This window comes from Pristiophorus japonicus, chromosome 11 (genome assembly GCF_044704955.1).
Source record: "Pristiophorus japonicus isolate sPriJap1 chromosome 11, sPriJap1.hap1, whole genome shotgun sequence".
NCBI classification, from domain to species: Eukaryota; Metazoa; Chordata; class Chondrichthyes; family Pristiophoridae; genus Pristiophorus; species Pristiophorus japonicus.
The window spans coordinates 214,983,323-215,004,095 of NC_091987.1; the positions used below are offsets into that span (position 1 = coordinate 214,983,323).

Here is a 20,773-nt window from a genome sequence, read left to right on the forward strand (position 1 = left end):
GATGAGGGCCTTTGTTTAGTTTTCTCTTTCTCGTTGGTCTGCCGAATTAGGCACTCGTTGCGATGTTAACGTTCTCCTCTGATTTGTTTTTTGCCTCCCTCTTGACGGCAGTGAATCCTGGCCGTGGATCCACAGGCAACAGGCTCGGAGGCTTCAACAAGCGTCCTTCACGTGTATGCTGGCAAAGAAAGACAGACTTGCATTGAAATAGTGCCTTTCGCAACCTCAGAATGTCCCAAAGTGCTTTACAGCCAATTGTTATGTATGTATGTAAACCTCACCAATATGTAAGACTTGCCACCAGGGGGCACACCTGTGGGAGACCTAAGGGTCACCTGTACACCCTGGGGCAAGCAGGCATAAAAAGGTGATTCACCATGCTGCTTCCCCAATCTGGAGTCTGAATAAAGAGACCAAGGTCACAACAGTTTGAGCTTACAATACAGTCTTGGAGTTATTCTGAACATAACAATTGGCGACAAGTAACGGATCACGAACTTTCACGCGGTAATGGCTGCCGTTGGCATTCTTGAGAGATTTGTTGAGAGTGATGATTGGGAAGCCTTCATTGAGCGTCTCGACCAGTACTTGGTGGCCAACGAACTGGACAAGGCTGAGATGGTGGTCAAGCGCAGGGCGATTCTCCTCACCGTATGTGGGTCTTCGATATATGGCCTCCTCAAAAATCTGCTGGCACCGGACAAACCAACGGACAAGACTTACACAGAGCTGTGCACGCTGGTTCGGGAACACCTCAAGCCGAAGGAGAGCATCTTAATGGCTAGGTATCGCTTTTACACACACCATCGCTTCGAGAGCCAGAACGTGGCAAGCTTTGTCGCCGACCTAAGACGCCTTACGGGACAGTGCGAATTTGCCGGATCTTTGGGGGAAATGTTGCGGGACTTTTTCGTGCTTGGAATCGGCCACGCGGTCATTCTTCGCAAACTGCCGAATCCCTAGATCTGAGCAAGGCCATCACAATAGCCCAGGCTTTCATATCCACGAGCGACAACATGAAACAGATATCTTCACAGAATCGAAGCTCACCGGCAAGTACTGTGCATAACACAACCACAGAGGCCAGGCCTAGGGTGACTCAGAGTCCGCCGTGGGGCGTGAATGTGTATCTATTAGCACCATGTTGGCGCTGCGGGGGCAGTCATAGAGCCCATCAATGTCGATTCAAGCACTATGTGTGCAAGGGCTGTGGAACAATGGGGCACCTCCAGCGAATGTGCAAACGACCTGTGACTCACCACGTGGCAGAGTCAGCAGAGGACGACCGATCCAGCGAGAATCACGCTGAATGAGCAGGAGAGGCAACTCAACCTGAGGATGAAGAGGAAGTATATGGGATACACACCTTCACCACCAAAAGCCCTCCGATAATGTTAAAAGTTAAACTCAACGGCACTCCAGTCTCCATGGAATTGGACACGGGGGCAAGTCAATCAATAATGAGCCAGAAGGCATTCGAGAGGCTGTGGGGCGACAGAGCACAACGACCCAAGCTGATCCCAATTCAGGCAAAGCTGTGCACCTAGACCAAGGAATTGATACCAGTTATTGGTAGTGCGGACATAAGAGTGACCCATGAGGGAGCAGTGCATGATTTACCACTGTGGATTGTTTCAGGTGATGGGCCAATGCTGCTTGGTAGAAGGTGGATGGGGAAGATTCGATGGAACTGGGAAGACCTCATTGTACCTTCTCCGGCGAACAACATCTCTCTTGCTCAAAGGTTGATCAAGACCGCACCTTCAGCTGAACCAGGCATCGAAGTGCAGATCCATTTGCAGATCCCCGAGGCACAGGCCGCTCATCACGACCACGAGGAGATAAAGATCAACCGAGCAGCGGTATGGGCGCAGTATCCATCACCCAAAGCCAACAACCTCTTCGCGATGATGGAAGAGGCTCCAGGTCGACCAAGCAGAGTGGGACTCCGGCCAAAATGATCCGCATGTGTCTTCCCGATGCCAGAGGCAAAATCCCTGGGGAGGAAGATTGCGGCAGTCGGCATCACGGACACAGACGAGACTGCTTCCAGACCACAGGATGAAAGTGCGTCCAGACCACGGGACGAGAGAGCGTCCAGACCACAGGATGTCGCCGCAACAAAACAGGGGCATGTGTTGCCCAGCAAGGAAGATGACTGGGCTTGGGGAGTGCTATTGAGGGAGTGCAGTGACTGGGCTTGGGGCAAAGGTAAAGGGGCGGCCGCTGAGAAGGCCAGGAACCCACTACATTCCAATGAGTTGTTTGCACTGTGTAACCCATGTGAGCGCTCTTTTGCGGCCAATGATGTATTATCATATGGGGTCGGGGTTACCTTACAACAAGTCAAAGTAGCGGGCGAACACAAACCCGTCGTATATGTATCTGACAAAGTACTTGTAGCAAATGATGTGTTTTCACACGGGGTCAGGCATATTGTACAGCAAGCCAAAGTAGTGGGCGAACCCCAACTAGTTGTATATAGAAACATAGCAAGTAGGTGCAGGAGTAGGCCATTTGGCCCTTCGAGCCTGCATCACCATTCAATATGATCATGGCTGATCATGCATTTCAGTACCTCATTCCTGCTTTCTCTCCATACCCCTTGATCCCTTTAGCCGTAAGGGCCACATCTAGCTCTCTCTTGATATATCTAACGAACTGGCCCCAACAACTTTCTGTGGTAGAGAATTCCACATGCCTACAACTCTGAGTGAAGAAGTTTCTCCTCATCTCGGTCCTAAATGGCTTACCCCTTATCCTTAGACTGTGACCCCTGGTTCTGGACTTCCCCAACATCGGCAACATTCTTCCTGCATCTAACCTGTCCAATCCCGTCAGAAGGGGTAAGCCATTTAGGACCGAGATGAGGAGAAACTTCTTCACTCAGAGAGTTGTGGGCATGTGCACTTCTCTACTACAGAAAGTTATTGGGGCCAGTTCATTCGATATATTCAAAAGGGAGTTAGATGTGGCTTTTACGACTAAAGGGATCAAGGGGTATGTTTCTATGAGATCCTCTCATTCTTCTAAATTCCACTGAATACAAGCCTAGTCGATCCAGTCTTTCTTCATATGTCAGTCCTGTCATCCTGGGAATCAGTCTGGTGAACCTTCACTGCACTCCCTCAATAGCAAGAATGTCCTTCCTACGATTAGGAGACCAAAATTGTACACAATATTCAAGGTGAGGCCTCACCAAGGCCCTGTACAACTGCAGTAAGACCTACCTGCTCCTATATTCAAATCATCTCGCTATGAAAGCCAACATGCCATTTGCCTTCTTCACCACCTGCTGCACCTGTATGCCAACCTTCAATGACTGATAGGTATCTATCAAAGTATTTGTAGCAAGTAATGTGTTATCACATGGGATCGGGCGTGTTGTACAGCAAGCCAAAGTAGTCGGCATGCCCCAACCGGTTCTACATGCATCCAATAAGTTAACCAAGGCAGTCGCCTGCGTTCACAGGACAAAAGAGATGTAGCAAAGAGTGTACCAATATTTGCTCAAGTCAGACAAGCTGCCAATCTCAGTTCTGGGCGAGCAGAGGCACTATTATCAATGCTTTGTTTTGAATATGTCTAACACTGTCTGTGCCTTGTAACATGATTCGCCACAGGCCAGGCACTGAGAACGGCCCTGATGCCCTCAGTTGGCTATCGTTGCCCACCACCGGGGTGGAAACGGCTCAGCCCGCAGACCTGCTCGGTGTTATGGAAGTGCTAGGAAGCGAGGGGTCAACCAGTTTAGGACCTGGACCAGCCACGATCCCACGTTACCGCCTGCCAACGGCAAACCTCTAGACAGGATGTTGCAGCTTATCCGTCGCAAAGACTCAATGCTCATCCCATCAGATTGCCCCCTACTTTGCAAAGAAAGGCAGGGAGGTTACACACAGTCGGTGGTCCGGGGCCTCCATACCATGGCCCAGGATCCACGTGGCCTCCCGCCACTACTGAAAGTCTCAAGGCCAAATCGGCCATCCTTGGCTTGCCAGACCTTAGGGTCAGCAACAATAGTCTGGAGCGGGCAGCCCAAATCATAAAGCCAAGCACCAGACGTGTCACAGTAGACTCCCTACAGACCCGGCTATCCCGAGTCACTGGGCTGAATCACTCAGAACCAAGCCTTCCGTATGCTATCAGCAGAGAAGGTACCATGATCGTATGGCTTCTCCATGCGACATCAGAATAAATGACGTAGACCATGTTCAGGGCCCCAGATGGTCTGCTAGCACTGTATTAGCCAAAGAGGGGAATGGAGTGTTTGTGATGAAAATGGAGTGTTTGTTGTGAAACCATGTACTGGGCAAACGCAGAAAGCATTTGGACCAGACCAAACTGCAAACTACAGATAACCAGGAACCACTGTGAAAGGACCTGGCCCCCAGCGACCCACTAACACCATCGACCATGAGGATGAACCCACCATGCCCGTCAGCCCGATCAGACCAGCCACACGGCCGTGCAGCAATGATCCAACCAACTCACCCAGGCCAGGACTTCAACTCCAGCGATCGACCCGGGAACACAGGGCACCAGATCGCCTCAACTTGCAAATAACTTGTACATAAGACTTTGCGGGGGAGTGATGTTATGTATGTATGTAAACCTCACCAATATGTAAGACTTGCCACCAGGGGGCACACCTGTGGGAGACCTAAGGGTCACCTGCGCACCCTGGGGCAAGCAGGTATAAAGGGTAATCCACCATGCTGTTTCTCCACTCTGCAGTCAGAATAAAGACAGTTTGAGCTTACAATACAGTCTTGTGGAGTTATTCTGAACATGACACCAATGACCTACTTTGAAGTGTCGTCACTGTTGTAATGTGGGAAATGCAGCAGCCAATTTGCGCACAGCAAGCTCCCTCAAACAGCAATGTGATAATGACCAGATAATATTTTTGTGATGTAATTTGAGGATAAATATTGGTCCAGGACACTGGGGAGAACTCCCCTGCTCTTTAAAATCGTGCCATGGGATCTTTTACATTCACCAACCCCAGCTCATCGGTTTCATATACTCATTGATACGTCCTTACTACACAGTATAAATGCACATGAGGCCCATGCTTGAGAGAAGGTCAGTCTGTGACCTGTCCTTTATTCCTTAGCACTCAAGTGATGAAGGTGGGTGGAGCTTCCCCTTTTATACCTGAAGGTCCAGGTTAGGAGTGTCTCCCACCTAGTGGTCATTGTTCTCACGGTGTACAATTTAGGTCAGATTATACATGGGTTACAATGCTGGTTGAATACATGACACTCATAATTGCTTTGAAAGCCGATATGTAGCCTGGGACTTTCTCGTTCGCAAAACTCTTAATCATTCTCCTCCGCAACACTTGGCCCACAAAACTAACACGCGGGCGACTTCAGTTGCTGAGCAAACTCTGTGTTCGGTCAGAAACACAACATACTGGGGCGGCTGAAAGCCATCTCGGGCAGTAGCGAATGTGGGACTATCGTGAATCAACACCCCCACCCGACTCTCCCTTCCCCCTGAGGCAAGGGGCAGCCAATTCACAATCTGCCCCCTCCAGAAAGCTGCCTTAAAAACAGCCCACTCTGGAAATACGCACATTGGAGAGAGGGAACGGTGACAGCGTGGATTCCGGAGCCTCAGTCCTTTCTCAAATGCTGCGCACGTTCAGCACTGCCTGGTTTTTGTAAGGTGCCAGTTATTGCGCGTAACTTTCAAAAGATCCCTACATGGAATTACAGAAACTTTTACAGACACAGGAACAGCCCATTCAGCCCAACAGGTCGGTGTAAGGGTTACTGCTCTCCAGGAAGCTCCTCCCAGCCCTCTCCATCTCCCCCCATCAGCACATCCCTCTATTCCTTTCTCCCTCATGTGTTTATTTAACTTTCCCTCAACCACATCGATACTATTCGCCTCAACCCCTCCCTGTGGCAGCGAGTTCCCACATTCTCACCGCTCTCTGGGGAAAGAACTTTCTCCTCAATTCCTTATTGCATTCATTCGTGACTTATATTGATGGCCCTAGTTTAGTACACCACAAATCTCGACATCTACCCTATCGAACCCTTTCATAATGGGAAAGACCTGGATCAGGGCACCCCTCAGCTTTCCCTTTTCCCGAGAAGAGGGTCCCAGCCCGGTCCATCTTTCCCCGATAGTTCGAACCTCTTCTCTGCCAGTGCCTCTATGTCCTCTTCTTAATATGCAGACCAGAACTGTGCGCAGTACTCCAAGCGTGGTACAACCAAGACTCGATGTAAGTTCAGCAGAACTTCCCAGCTTTGCAATTCTATTCCTCAAGCAATGAAGGCGGGTGCTTTTTACGAGAAAGGCACGTACCTGTGTGAGCAGAGGCCTGGCTGAATGTTCCTGTGCTCAGAGAGCTCTGCACAGAGTGACAATCCTGCAAGTCCTGTCCGCTGTGACAGGCAGCCTGCCTTATGAAAGCATTCGCCGCAGACCACAGCTGACTCATTTCCTCACGTGTCACAGCAATTTATATATAGATTGTTCCCCCCCACCAAACACTGAAGAGACTTTTCAGTTCAGGTTTTTTGACATTCTATGGGTGGAATTTCGGGAGGGATGGGACAGCAAATGCTGCTAACTCTGGCCATGCACCAGGAGATGTCATCACTTGGCCTCCTGTCTCTCACCGCTCCATTCGGTCCGACAGCCTTTGTTATCCCAATCTCCAATATTCGTATAGCTAATAAACAAAAGTCTTCACAGAAAATGGGGAGAAAAACACATCATTTATCTTTTACCTCCCCTTAAAACCGACCTCTTTGACCAAGCTTTTGGTCAGCTGCCCTGCGTCTGACCGAGTCTGTCTGAATATTTCTGTATCTGGCTCGGTGTTCGCTAATTGCTCCTGTGAAGCGCCTTAGGGACATTTTTCCTACGTTAAACATAGAAACATAGAAAATAGGTGCAGGAGTAGGCCATTCGGCCCTTCTAGCCTGCACCGTCATTCAATGAGTTCATGGCTGAACATTCAACTTCAGTACCCCATTCCTGCTTTCTCACCATACCCCTTGATTCCCCTAGTAGTAAGGACCTCATCTAACTCCTTTTTGAATATATTTAGTGAATTGGCCTCAACAACTTTCTGTGGTAGAGAATTCCACAGGTTCACCACTCTCTGGGTGAAGAAGTTCCTCCGCATCTCGGTCCTAAATGGCTTACCCCTTATCCTTAGACTGTGACCTCTGGTTCTGGACTTCCCCAACATTGGGAACATTCTTCCTGCATCTAACCTGTCTAACCCCATCAGAATTTTAAATGTTTCTATGAGGTCCCATCTCATTCTTCTGAACTCCAGTGAATACAAGCCCAGTTGATCCAGTCTTTCTTGATAGGTCAGTCCCGCCATCCCGGGAATCAGTCTGGTGAACCTTCGCTGCACTCCCTCAATAGCAAGAATGTCCTTCCTCAGGTTAGGAGACCAAAACTGTACACAATACTCCAGGTGTGGCCTCACCAATGCCCTGTACAACTGTAGCAACACCTCCCTGCCTCTGTACTCAAATCCCCTCGCTATGAAGGCCAACATGCCATTTGCTTTCTTAACCACCTGCTGTACCTGCATGCCAACCTTCAATGACTGATGTACCACGACACCCAGGTCTCTTTGCACCTCCCCTTTTCCTAATCTGTCACCATTCAGATAATAGTCTGTCTCTCTGTTTTTACCACCAAAGTGGATAACCTCACATTTATCCACATTATACTTCATCTGCCATGCATTTGCCCACTCACCTAACCTATCCAAGTCGCTCTGCAGCCTCACAGCATCCTCCTCGCAGCTCACACTGCCACCCAACTTAGTGTCATCCGCAAATTTGAAGATACTACATTTAATCCCCTCATCTAAATCATAAATGTACAGTGTAAACAGCTGGGGCCCCATAAAGTCGCTATATAAATATAATTTGTTGTTAAGGATGCCCTGTCGACACATGAAAGGGCGCGGAACCCTTCGGAAGGGAATTGGATAAATACTTGATCAGGAAAAACTTGCAGGGCTTTGGGGGAAGAGGTAGGGTACCGGGGGAGTGGGATTAATCGGACCGCTCTCTCGCAGAGCCAGCACAGGCTCGAAGGGCTGAATGGCCTCCTGTGCTGTGTCATTCTGTGATTTCTAGTCAAAGTCACTGAACAGAAACCTGGATCGGAGCCATAATGAATAGATCAAACCAGCAAATACACAATTAAGGAACTGTGACTGATGTATCGTCCATTTCTATTTGAAATTTGCAATTGGGTCCTACAACAGGTGTAGGAAATTAATTTGTGAATCTAAACAACCTCTCGTACCCCTCCTCCCCTCGCCCCCACCCCGGGTGGGCAGCAGCTCTGGGCATTGAAAGCTATCTGAGGCGGGAAAAGTCCCCATCCGACTTTGAATTGTCGGACATCTGTTTTTTCAAAAAGAACAGACAGCTCCCCCCACCTCCCCCATTCAATCCCCCTCCTGTATGTGGCTCAGTGGGTAGCACTCTCACCTCTGAGTCAGAAGGTTGTAGGTTCAAACCGCCAGAGACTTGAGCACAAAAATATAGGCTGACACTTCCAGGGCAGTACTGAGGGAGCGCCGCACTGTTGGAGGGGCAGTACTGAGGGAGCGCCGCACTGTCGGAGGGGCAGTACTGAGGGAGCGCCGCACTGTCGGAGGGGCAGTACTGAGGGAGTGCCGCACTGTCGGAGGGGCAGTACTAAGGGAGTGCCGCACTGTCGGAGGGGCAGTGCTGAGGGAGTGCCGCACTGTCGGAGGGGCAGTACTAAGGGAGTGCCGCACTGTCGGAGGGGCAGTGCTGAGGGAGCGCTGCACTGTCGGAGGGGCAGTACTAAGGGAGCGCCGCACTGTCGGAGGGGCAGTACTGAGGGAGCGCCGCACTGTCGGATGGGCAGTACTAAGGGAGCGCTGCACTGTCGGAGGGGCAGTACTAAGGGAGCGCTGCACTGTCGGAAGGGCAGTACTAAGGGAGCGCCGCACTGTCGGAGGGGCAGTGCTGAGGGAGCACCGCACTGTCGGAGGGGCAGTACTGAGGGAGCGCCGCACTGTCGGAGGGGCAGTACTGAGGGAACGCCGCACTGTCGGAGGGGCAGTACTGAGGGAGTGCCACATTATCGGAGGGGCAGTACTGAGGGAACGCCGCACTGTCGGAAGGGCAGTAATGAGGAGTGCTGCACTGTTGGAGAGGCAGTACTGAGGGATTGCTGAACTGTCGGAGGGGCAGTACTGAGGAGTGCTGCACTGTTGGAGGGGCAATACTGAGGGAGTGCTGCACTGTCAGAGGTGCCATCTTTTGGATGAGACTTTAAACATAGGCCTCATCTGCTCTCTCAGGTGGACATAAAATATCCCATTACACTAGAAGAAGAGCATGCGAGTTCTCCTCGGTGTTCTGGCCAAAAGTTATCCCTCAACCAACATCAGTAAGGAACAGATTACATAGAAACATAGAAACATAGAAAATAGGTGCAGGAGTAGGCCATTTGGCCCTTCGAGCCTGCATCACCATTCAATAAGATCATGGCTGATCATTCCTTCAGTACCCCTTTCCTGCTTTCTCTCCATACCCCTTGATCCCTTTAGCCGTAAGGGCCACATCTAATTCCCTCTTGAATATATCCAATGAACAACTCTCTGCGGTAGGGAATTCCACAGGTTAACAACTCTCTGAGTGAAGAAGTTTCTCCTCATCTAAATGGCTTACCCCTTATCCTTAGACTGTGACCCCTGGTTCTGGACTTCCCCAACATCGGGAACATTCTTCCTGCATCTAACCTGTCCGGTCCCGTCAGAATTTTATATGTTTCTATGAGATCCCCTCTCATTCTCCTAAACTCCAGTGAATACAGGCCTAGTCGATCCAGTCTCTCCTCATATGTCAGTCCTGCCATCCCAGGAATCAGTCTGGTGAACCTGATCATTATCACATTGCTGTGTGTGGGAGCTTGCTGTGCATATATTGGCTGCTGCGTTTCCCACAGTATAACACTGACTACACTTCAAAAGTACTTCTTTGTCTGTAAAGCGCTTTGGGACGTCCTGAGGTTGTGAAAGGCGCTATATAAATGCAAGTCTTCATTTTTTCCTATTCTAAAAATTGGTCGATTGCTTTGAACAGAATTGCCATCAGATGATGTGTTCCCTGGTGGCCCAGTGAGTAAACACTTTGCCCGGTGCGGAGAAACATGAATGGTGCCAAGTTGGAGCTGTGATTCCAAGCGGAATATTTGACCAGCCGGGAGGAGGGGATAGGAAGAACTGGAACTACTGAAAATCCCAAAGAATATCACAAATTTCTGGAAAAACGCTCGCAGGTCCATGTTATTTGAAAGAATAAAGTTGGCTTGATGTTTCAGAGAGAAGCCCTTCCTTAAATCTCCAGGCTCAGCTGAAAGGTTTGCATCTATTGCTAAACAGCTATTCTCCTTCCCCTGGGGATGAGGCCTGTTGTGTATTTGCTGCTTTCTTCTATCTCGTTATGGTTCTGATCCAGATTGCTGTTCAGCGAAACCACCTAGATATCATAAAATGACACAGATATCAGAAAACAATAAAATGTTTAGAATATGAACTTGCCATCACCAACACCTTGTTGTGCCAGAGGAACAACACCCTCGCTCCAAACACTGGCACCTGCTCGACTATGTCATCGTCCGAGCCAGGGATCGCAAGGATGTGCACATCACCCACGCCATGACAGGAGCGGACAACTGCTGGACGGATCATCGCCTAATACGATCCATCATCGATATAAACATAGCCCCAAAGCAGAGCGGGCAGCAGAAGCAGTGCCGCAAAACAGTCAATGCCGGGGCACTTAAAGACCCAGCCAAAAGAGCTCTATACAGCCAGCACCTCACAGCTAACCTGGCGTGCCTTGATGACCCCAAGACACAGAACGCCCACAGCATCTGGTCTGCCCTCCAGACCTCCATAACCAGTGCCTGCGAAGAGACGCTCAGTCACTCAACCAGGAAACACCAAGACTGGTTTGATGAGAATGACCAGGAGATCCAAGAGCTAATAGATCGCAAGCACAGGACATTTCTGATCCTTAAACAACAACCCAATGCCAGGGCAGCAAGGCAGCATTACAAACGGCTCAAGGCTGAGGTTCAACAAAAAACCTGGGACCTAAAGAACAGGTGGTGGATGGAGAAAGCACAAGAGATTCAGCAGCTGGCCGACAGCCATGATGTACGAGGATTCTTCATCACAGTCAAGGCCACCTACGGGCCAAACACTCAAGGCCCCAACCCACTTCAGACCAAGAACGGGGAAACACTCATCAAGGACACTGAGGCAGTCAGGACCCGCTGGAAGGAGAACTTTGAAGATCTCCTCAATCGAGACTCTGCCTTTGACTCGAGTGTTCGCGACTCCATCCCGCAGTATGCTACCCGCCACCACCTCAGTAAAACCCCAGCACTGCACGAGGTAGAAAAAGCCATAAGACATTAAGAACAACAAGGCTACGGGAGTGGATGGAATCCCTGCTGAGGCACTGAAGTATGGCGGAGAGGCGCTGCTGGCACGGATACATGACCTCATCTCTCTCATCCAGGGAGGAGAGCATGCCGGGAGATCTCAGAGTTGTAGTGATCATGACACCTTTAACAAAGGGGACAAGTCCGACTGCGGCAACGACAGAGGAATCTCCCTGCTATCAGCCACTGGGAAAGTCATCGCTAGAGTCCTCCTCAACCGTCTTGTCCCTGTGGCCGAGGAGCTCCTCCCGGAGTCACAGTGCGGATTTTGTCCCCTACGGGGCACAACGGATATGATCTTTGCAGCGCGACAGCTGCAGGGAGCAGCACCAGCCTTTATACATGGCCTTCTTCGACCTTATAAAGTGCCTTTGACACTGTCAACCGCGAGGGTCTATGGAGCATCCTGCCCCGTTTCGAATGCCCTCAAAAGTTCGTCACCATCCTCCGCCTGATCCACGACAACATGCAGGCCGTGATCCTTACCAATAGATCCATCACAGACCCGATTCACGTCCAGACCCGGGGTCAAACAGGGCTACGTCATCGCCCCAACCCTCTTCTCAATCTTCCACGCCACCATGCTCCACCTCACAGTCAACAAGCTCCTCGCTGGAGTGAAACTAAACTACAGAACCAGTGGGAAGCTGTTCAACCTTCGCCGTCTCCGGGCCAGGTCCAAGACCACCCCAACCTCTGTCGTTCAAGCCATAGTACGTGGATGATGCCTGCGTCTGCGCTCATACAGAGGCTGAACTCCAAGTCATAGTTAATGTATTTACTGAGGCATACGAAAGCATGGCGTTAAGCTAAACATCCTCCACCAGCCTGTCCTCACCGCACAGCACTGCCCCCCAGTCATCAAGATCCACGACGCGGCTCTGGACACCGAGGACCATTTCCCATACAACGGGAGCCTCTTATCAACAAGGGCAGACATTGACAATGAGATTCAACACCGCCTCCAGTGCGCCAGTGTAGCCTTCGGCCGCCTGAGGAAAAGAATGTTTGAAGACCAGGCTCTCAAATCTGCCACCAAGCTCAATACTGTAGTAATACCTGCCCTCCTGTATGGCTCAGAGACAGAGACAAATACCACCAACGATGTCTCTGTAAGATCCTACAAATGCCCTGGGAGGACAGACGCACCAATGTTAGCGTCCTCGACCAGGCCAACATCCCCAGCATTGAAGCACTGACCACACGCGATCAGCACCGCTGGGCAGGCCACATTGTTTGCATGCCAGATATGAAACTCCCAAAGCAAGCGCTCTACTCGGAACGCCTACACGGCAAAGCCACAGGTGGGCAGAGGAAACATTACAAGGACACCCTCAAAGCCTCCCTGATAAAGTGCAACATCCCCACTGACACCTGGGAGTCCCTGGCCAAAGACCGCCCTAAGTGGAGGAAGTGCATCCGGGAGGGCACTGAGCACCTCGAGTCTCGTCGCCGAGAGCATGCAGAAAACAAGCGCTTCTCGGCCTTTTGGCTAAGATCATGCGTAACTGACCTGACAGGGAACCCCAAAGTGGTTCTCCCTGGATCAGGAAGGTGGTTCTCCTATGCTTTTTGGAAATAGGAGGTGGGTGGGGTGGCTTGACCCATCCACCTCCACGGAGGTGTGTGGGGGACCTGACCCATCCACCTCCATGGCACGAACCTGGTATTGCAGTACTTCCAGGAACGGTGCAGTGGCTCTAGGCCTTTTGGCTAAGAGCATTGGCGCAGAGTGATCCTAGATGTGTGCAAGGTGACCTCTGGCGTTTGTGATTTGACAAAGAATTGGAAAGATTGGCAACGAATTAAAAAAAAATGCAGAAAACAAGCGCAGGCAGCAGAAGGAACGTGTGGCAAACCAGTCCCACCCTCCCTTTCCTTCAACCACTGTCTGTCCCACCTGTGACAGGGTTCTCGTATTGGACTGTTCAGCCACCTAAGAACTAATTGTTAGAGTGGAAGCAAGTCTTTCTCGATTCCAAAGGACTGCCTAATATGATGGCTGTCTCCTATCTCGTTATGGCTCCGATCCAGATTGCTGTTCAGCGAAACCACCTAGCTATCACAAAATGATACAGCACAGAAGCAGTAAAAACAGAAAATGCCAGAAATCTCAATGGGTCAGGCAGCATCTGTGGAGAGAGAAACAGAGTTAACGTTTCAGGTCTGTGAAAAGTCAGAGATGTAACAGGTTCTTAAGGAATTGCAAAGGGCCCTGAGAGCGAGGGGGGGGGGGAAGAGGAGGAAAGAACAAAAGGGCAGGTCTGTGATAGGGTGGAAGACAGGGGAGATTAAGAAACAAAAGAGATGATGGGCCAAATTGAGACGGTAACGGGACAAGTTAAGAAACAAAAGATGAGTCGAGGTGGGATCATCTCCAGCTGCCGTGGGAAAGAGAACAAAAGAGGTGTAAAAAAAAAGGGGGGAAATATGGCAGAGGTTAGCACAGGAGGAGGCCATTCGGCCCATTGTTCCTGTGCCGGCTCTGTGAAAGAGCGATCCCATTAGTCCCACTCCCCCCGCTCTTTCCCCGCAGCCCTGCAAGTTTTTCGTATTCATGTATTTATCCAATTCCCTTTTGAAAGTTACGATTGAATCTGCTGCCACCGCCCTTTCAGGCAGCGCGTTCCCGATCACAACAACTTGCTGCATCAACCGCGTTTCCTACGTTATAACAATGACTACACAATGAAAAAAAATATGCCTTCCTGAGATCGTGAAAGGCGGTATGGAAATGGAAGTCTTTCTTTCATTAAACCTCCTGCCTACCAGATTCACTAACATTAAAGGCGATGCAGGTCAGAGACTGGGTATTCTGTGGCGAGTGTCTCACCTCCTGTCTCCCCAGAGCCTTTCCATCATCGACAAGTCAGGAGTGTGATGGAACACTCTCCACTTGCCTGGATGAGTGCAGCTCCAACAACACTCGAGAAGCTCGACACCATCCAGGACAAAGCAGCCGCTTGATCAGCTCCCCATCCACCACCTTCAACATTCACTCCCTCCACCACCGGCGCACCGTGGCTGCAATGCGTACCATCTAGGACTGGAGAATTGCAAATTTTACACCCTTGTTCAAAAAAGGGTGTAAAGATAAACCCAGCAACTACAGGCCAGTCAGCTTAACCTCAGTAGTGGGGAAGCTTTTAGAAACAATAATCCAGACAAAACAGTCACTTGGACAAGCCTGGATTAATTAAGGAAAGCCAGCACAGATTTGTTAAAGGAAGATCATGTTTAACTAACTGGATCGAGTTTTTTGATGAGGGCAATGCGGTTGGCGTGGTGTATATGGATTTCCAAAAGGCATTCGACAAAGTGCCACATAACAGGCTTGCCAGCAAAGTTGAAGCCCATGGAATAAAAGGGACAGTGGCAGCACGGATACGGAAAGCGGTAAGAGAAGGGATAACCAGCCGTGGATAACCAAGGAAATAAAGGAGAGTATCAAATTAAAAACCAATGCGTATAAGGTGGCCAAGGTTAGTGGGAAACTAGAAGATTGGGAAAATTTTAAACGACAGCAAAGAATGACTAAGAAAGCAATAAAGAAAGGAAAGATAGATTACGAAGGTAAACTTGCGCAAAACATAAAAACAGATAGTAAAAGCTTTTACCGATATATAAAACGGAAAAGAGTGACTAAAGTAAATGTTGGTCCCTTAGAAGATGAGAAAGGGGATTTAATAATGGGAAATGTGGAAATAGCTGAGACCTTAAACAATTATTTTGCTTCAGTCTTCACAGTGGAAGACACAGAAACCATGCCAGAAATTGCTGGTCACGGGAATGTGGGAAGGGAGGTCCTTGAGACAATCACTATCACTACGGGGGTAGTGCTGGACAGGCTAATGGGACTCAAGGTAGACAAGTCCCCTGGTCCTGATGAAATGCATCCCAGGGTATTAAAAGAGATGGCGGAAGTTATAGCAGATGCATTTGTTATAATCTACCAAAATTCTCTGGACTCTGGGGAGGTACCAGCGGATTGGAAAGCAGCTAATGTAACGCCTCTGTTTAAAAAAGGGGGCAGACAAAAGGCAGGTAACTATAGGCCGGTTAGTTTAACATCTGTAATGGGGAAAATGCTTGAAGCTATCATTAAGGAAGAAATAGCGGGACATCTAGATAGGAATAGTGCAATCAAGCAGACGCAACATGGATTCATGAAGGGGAAATCATGTGTAATTAATTTACTGGAATTCTTTGAGGATATAACGAGCACGATGGATAGAGGTGTACCGATGGATGTGGTGTATTTAGATTTCCAAAAGGCATTCGATAAGGTGCCACACAAAAGGTTACTGCAGAAGATAAAGGTACGTGGAGTCAGAGGAAATGTATTAGCATGGATAGAGAATTGGCTGGCTAACAGAAAGCAGAGAATCTGGATAAATAGATCCTTTTCGGGTTGGAAATCAGTGGTTAGTGGTGTGCCACAGGGATCGGTGCTGGGACCACAACTGTTTACAATATACATAGATGACCTGGAAGAGGGGACAGAGTGTAGTGTAACAAAATTTGCAGATGATACAAAGATTAGTGGGAAAGCGGGTTGTGTAGAGGACACAGAGAGGCTGCAAATAGATTTAGATAGGTTAAGCGAATGGGCTAAGGTTTGGCAGATGGAATACAATGTCGGAAAATGTGAGGTCATCCACCTTGGGAAAAAAAACAGTAAAAGGGAATATTATTTGAATGGGGAGAAATTACAACATGCTGCAGTGCAGAGGGACCTGGGGGTCCTTGTGCATGAATCCCAAAAAGTTAGTTTGCAGGTGCAGCAGGTAATCAGGAAGGCGAATGGAATGTTGGCCTTCATTGCGAGAGGGATGGAGTACAAAAGCAGGGAGGTCCTGCTGCAACTGTACAGGGTATTGGTGAGGCCGCACCTGGAGTACTGCATGCAGTTTTGGTCACCTTACTTAAGGAAGGATATACTAGCTTTGGAGGGGGTACAGAGACGATTCACTAGGCTGATTCCGGAGATGAGGGGGTTACCTTATGATGATAGATTGAGTAGACTGAGTCTTTACTCGGAGTTCAGAAGGATGAGGGGTGATCTTATAGAAACATTTAAAATAATGAAAGGGGTAGACAAGATAGAGGCAGAGAGGTTGTTTCCACTGGTCGGGGAGACTAGAACTAGGGGGCACAGCCTCAAAATACGGGAGAGCCAATTTAAAACCGAGTTGAGAAGGAATTTCTTCTCCCAGAGGGTTGTGAATCTGTGGAATTCTCTACTCAAGGAAGCAGTTGAGGCTAGCTCATTGAATGTATTCAAATCACAGATAGATAGATTTTTAACCAATAAGAGAATTAAGGATTACGGGGAGCGGGCGGGTAAGTGGAGCTGAGTCCAAGGCCAGATCAGCCATGATCTTATTGAATGGCTGAGCAGGCTCGAGGGGCTAGACGGTCTATTCCTGTTCCTAATTCTTATGTTCTTATGTTCTTATTAATGTTGGGGAAGTCCAGAACCAGGGGTCATAGTCTAAGGATAAGGGGTAAGCCATTTAGGACCGAGATGAGGAGAAACTTCTTCACCCAGAGAGTGGTGAACCTGTGGAATTCTCTACCACAGAAAGTTGTTGAGGCCAATTCATTAAATATATTCAAAAAGGAGTTAGATGTAGTCCTTACTACTAGGGGGATCAAGGGGTATGGCGAGAAAGCAGGAATGGGGTACTGAGGTTGCATGTTCAGCCATGAACTCATTGAATGGCGATGCAGGCTCGAAGGGCCGAATGGCCTACTCCTGCACCTATTTTCTATGTTTCTATGTTTCTATGGAATTGGCTCAGTGACAGGAAACAGAGAGTAGTGGTGAGCGGTTGTTTTTCGGACTGGAGGAAGGTATACAGTGGTGTTCCCCAGGGATCGGTACTGGGACCACTGCTTTTCTTGATATATATTAATGACTTGGATGTGGGTGTACAGGGCACAATTTCAAAATCTGCAGATGACACAAAACTTGGAAATACAGTGAGGAGGAGAGGGATAGATTTCAGGAGGACACAGACAGGCTGGTGGAATGGGCGGGCACGTGGCAGATGAAGTTTAATGCTGAAAAATTGCAAAGTGATACATTTTGGTAGCAAGAACGAGGAGAGGTAATATAAACTAAATCCTAAAGTGGGTGCATGAACAGAGAGACCTGGGGGTAGATGGGCACAAATCGGTGAAGGTGGCAGGGCAGGTTGAGAAAGTGGTTAAAAAAGCTTATGGGATCCTGGACTTCATAAATAGAGGCACAGAGTACAAAAGCAAGGAAGTTATGATGAGCTTGTATAAAACACTGGTTCGACCACAACTGCAGTGTTGTGTCCAATTCTGGGCAGTGCACTTTAGGAAGGATGTGAAGGCCTTAGAGAGGGTGCAGAGGAGATTTACGAGAATGGTTCCAGGGATGAGGGACTTCAGTGGCGTGGATAGACTGGAGAAGCTGGGGTTGTTCTCCTTGGAGCAGAGAAGGTTGAGGGGAGATTTGATCGAGGTGTTCAAAATCATGAGGGGTCTGGACAGAGTAGATAGAGAGAGAAACTGTTCCCATTGTGTCAGCCCGTGGTTCAGTGGGCAGCACTCTCGCCTCTGAGTCAGAAGGTCGTGGGTTCAAGTCCCATTCCAGGATGTCACTCCAGTGCAGTACGGAGGGCGCACTGTCGGAGGTATTGCTCTTACTGATGAGACGTTAAACCGAGGCCCTGTCTGTCCTCTCAGGTGCATGTAAAAGATCCCAGGGCTCTATTTCGAAGAAGAGCAGGGGAGTTCTCCCCGGTGTCCTGGCCAATATTTATCCCTCAACCGACATCACATTGCTGTTTGTGGGAGCTTGCTGTGCGCAAGTTGGCTGCCACGTTTCCCACCTTACAACAGTGACTACACTTCAAAATACTTCATTGGCTGTAAAGTGCTTTGCGACATTGGCGGTCATGAAAGGCGCTATAGAAATCTAAGTCTTTCTTTTCTTTATTGAAGAAGGGTTGAGAACCAGAGGACACAGATTTAAGAAAAACCTTTTTTATGCAGCGAGTGGTTAGGATCTGGAATGCGCTGCCTGAAAGGGTGGTGGAGACAGACTCAATCGTGGCTTTCAAAAGGGAATTGGATAAGTACCTGAAGGAAAAACAATTGCGGGGCTATGGGGAAAGGGTAAGGGGGGTGAGACGAGCTGCCCAGTGCTCCCCTCCATTCAGACTTCCGAAATGTAGCCTGCATGCCATCTATTGGGCAGCTGTGGCATTGCAGGGTTCAAATTCAGTTGCAGAAAACGGGGTTGAATTTATCGGACTCAAAGGCCTGGATTTTTAGCCTGGAGGCAAGTTCTGTGTGGGAGGGAGGGGGTGCTGCCAGAAGTCTTGCTACAGTTATAAGGGTATTGGTGAGGCCACACCTGGAGTACTGCGTGCAGTTTTGGTCTCCGTATTTACGAAAGGATATACTTGCTTTGGAGGCAGTTCAGAGAAGGTTCACTCGGTTGATTCCGGGGATGAGGGGGTTGACTTATGAGGAAAGGTTGAGTAGGTTGGGCCTCTACTCATTGGAATTCAGAAGAATGAGAGGTGATCTTATCGAAACGTATAAGATTATGAGGGGGCTTGATAAGGTGGATGCAGAGAGGATGTTTCCACTGATGGGGGAGACTAGAACTAGAGGGCGTAATCTTAGAATAAGGGGCCGGCCATTTAAAACTGAGATGAGGAGAAATTTCTTCTCTCTGAGGGTTGTAAATCTGTGGAATTTGCTGCCTCAGAGATCTGTGGAAGCTGGGACATTGAATAAATTTAAGACAGAGATAGACAGTTTCTTAATCGATAAGGGGATAAGGGATTATGGAGAGTGGGCAGGGAAGTGGACCTGAGTCCACAATTGGATCAGCCATGATCGTATTAAATGGCAGAGCAGGCTCGAGGGGCCTTATGGCCGACTCCTGCTCCTATTTCTTATGTTCTTATGTAAGAACAGGTTTTCCAAATGTCATGTATATAATAAATAGGAACAGGAGTCGGCCATTCATCCCCTCGATTGCGCGGGGTTGGGGGGTTGGGGGTAGGTTGTCGGGCCGGGAGGGAATCCGGCCCCTCCTGGCCCACAGGCAGTTCTGTAGAGCTACACACCTCATGGATTCAGTCCTCCACGCCCACTTTCAGCTGCCGAGTTCCCCGAGGCTTGCCTGTGATTAAAAATAAAATCCCTGTTCGGACAAAGGCAGGCAGCCTCATTGCAGTGTTCAAATGGTCAACCCGCGAGCCGATTGGTCGCTCATCCCACCTCACGTGGACGGGTTCGAGGCGGGAGCAGTCCGCTTCCAGAGGTTTTGCATTTTAACTTCTGGCGTGGCTCCAAGCCAGCCGATTTTGGGGAGTTAAGATTCATCCCAAGCAAATTGCTTGGAGCACCTCCCGGCCCCCTCACCCCACTCAAAGATAGGGGAGGGGGTGATAGGGGGTTGTAGGGGGATTGGGGGCAAGGAGTGGAGGGTGGGTGGATTGGGGAGTGGGGTATGAACGGGGGGGATTGGGGGTGGGGGATGGGTTTGGGGGGGAGTGGAGGATGGGGGGGTGGGATTGGGAGGATGGGGGATTGGGGGGGAACGAGCGGGGGGATCGGGAACAGGGGGTGGATAGTTGCACAGTAAACTGCACTTCTATTTTGTGAATTTGAACGGAACTTTTCTGATTATTTTTCTCTTTACCCCACGGGACTGTGCGGAAGCTGGGTGTGTGCTCGCTGCCCCAGGAGCAGTCTCCGCCTCACAGGAAAAAACACCACATCACTTAAAAATAAGTTCACACTAATCTTAAATGATAAAACAAGGTTTGTCCTTGTGACTGACTCTGACCTGAAATGGTGAACGTAAAGCTTTTGAAAGGAACTGAAATGAGCCAAAATTACAGTCGGGACCCATGAGAGATTTGTTGGTGTTGGTTAATTAACTGTTGAACTGCACTTTTAAAAATAAATGTTTCTCACCTTTGTGTTTGTTACTTTGTTTAATTTCTTACTTTGTTTCTGTTATGTATGTAAACTTTATAATAGTGCAAGACTTGCCACCAGGGGGAGCACCTGTTGGAGGCCCAAGGGCCACCTGCACACCTCGTGCAAGCGAGTATAAAAGGTTATCTGCCATGCTGCTGATGCACTCTGGAGTTTGATTAAAGAGACTAAGGTCACATCAGTTTGAGCTTACAGCACACAGTCTTGTGGCGTTATTCTGAACATAACAATTGGCGACGTGTAACAGATCACGAACTTTCACATGGTTTTGGCTGCCGTTGGT

At 49.1% G+C, this 20,773-nt stretch overlaps 1 pseudogene; it reads left to right on the forward strand.

Annotated features, from left to right (window-relative positions):
* The first annotated feature begins 12,965 nt into the window (after positions 1-12,965).
* On the forward strand, positions 12,966-13,193 carry LOC139276551 (U2 spliceosomal RNA; annotated as a pseudogene).
* The last annotated feature ends 7,580 nt before the right edge of the window (positions 13,194-20,773 follow it).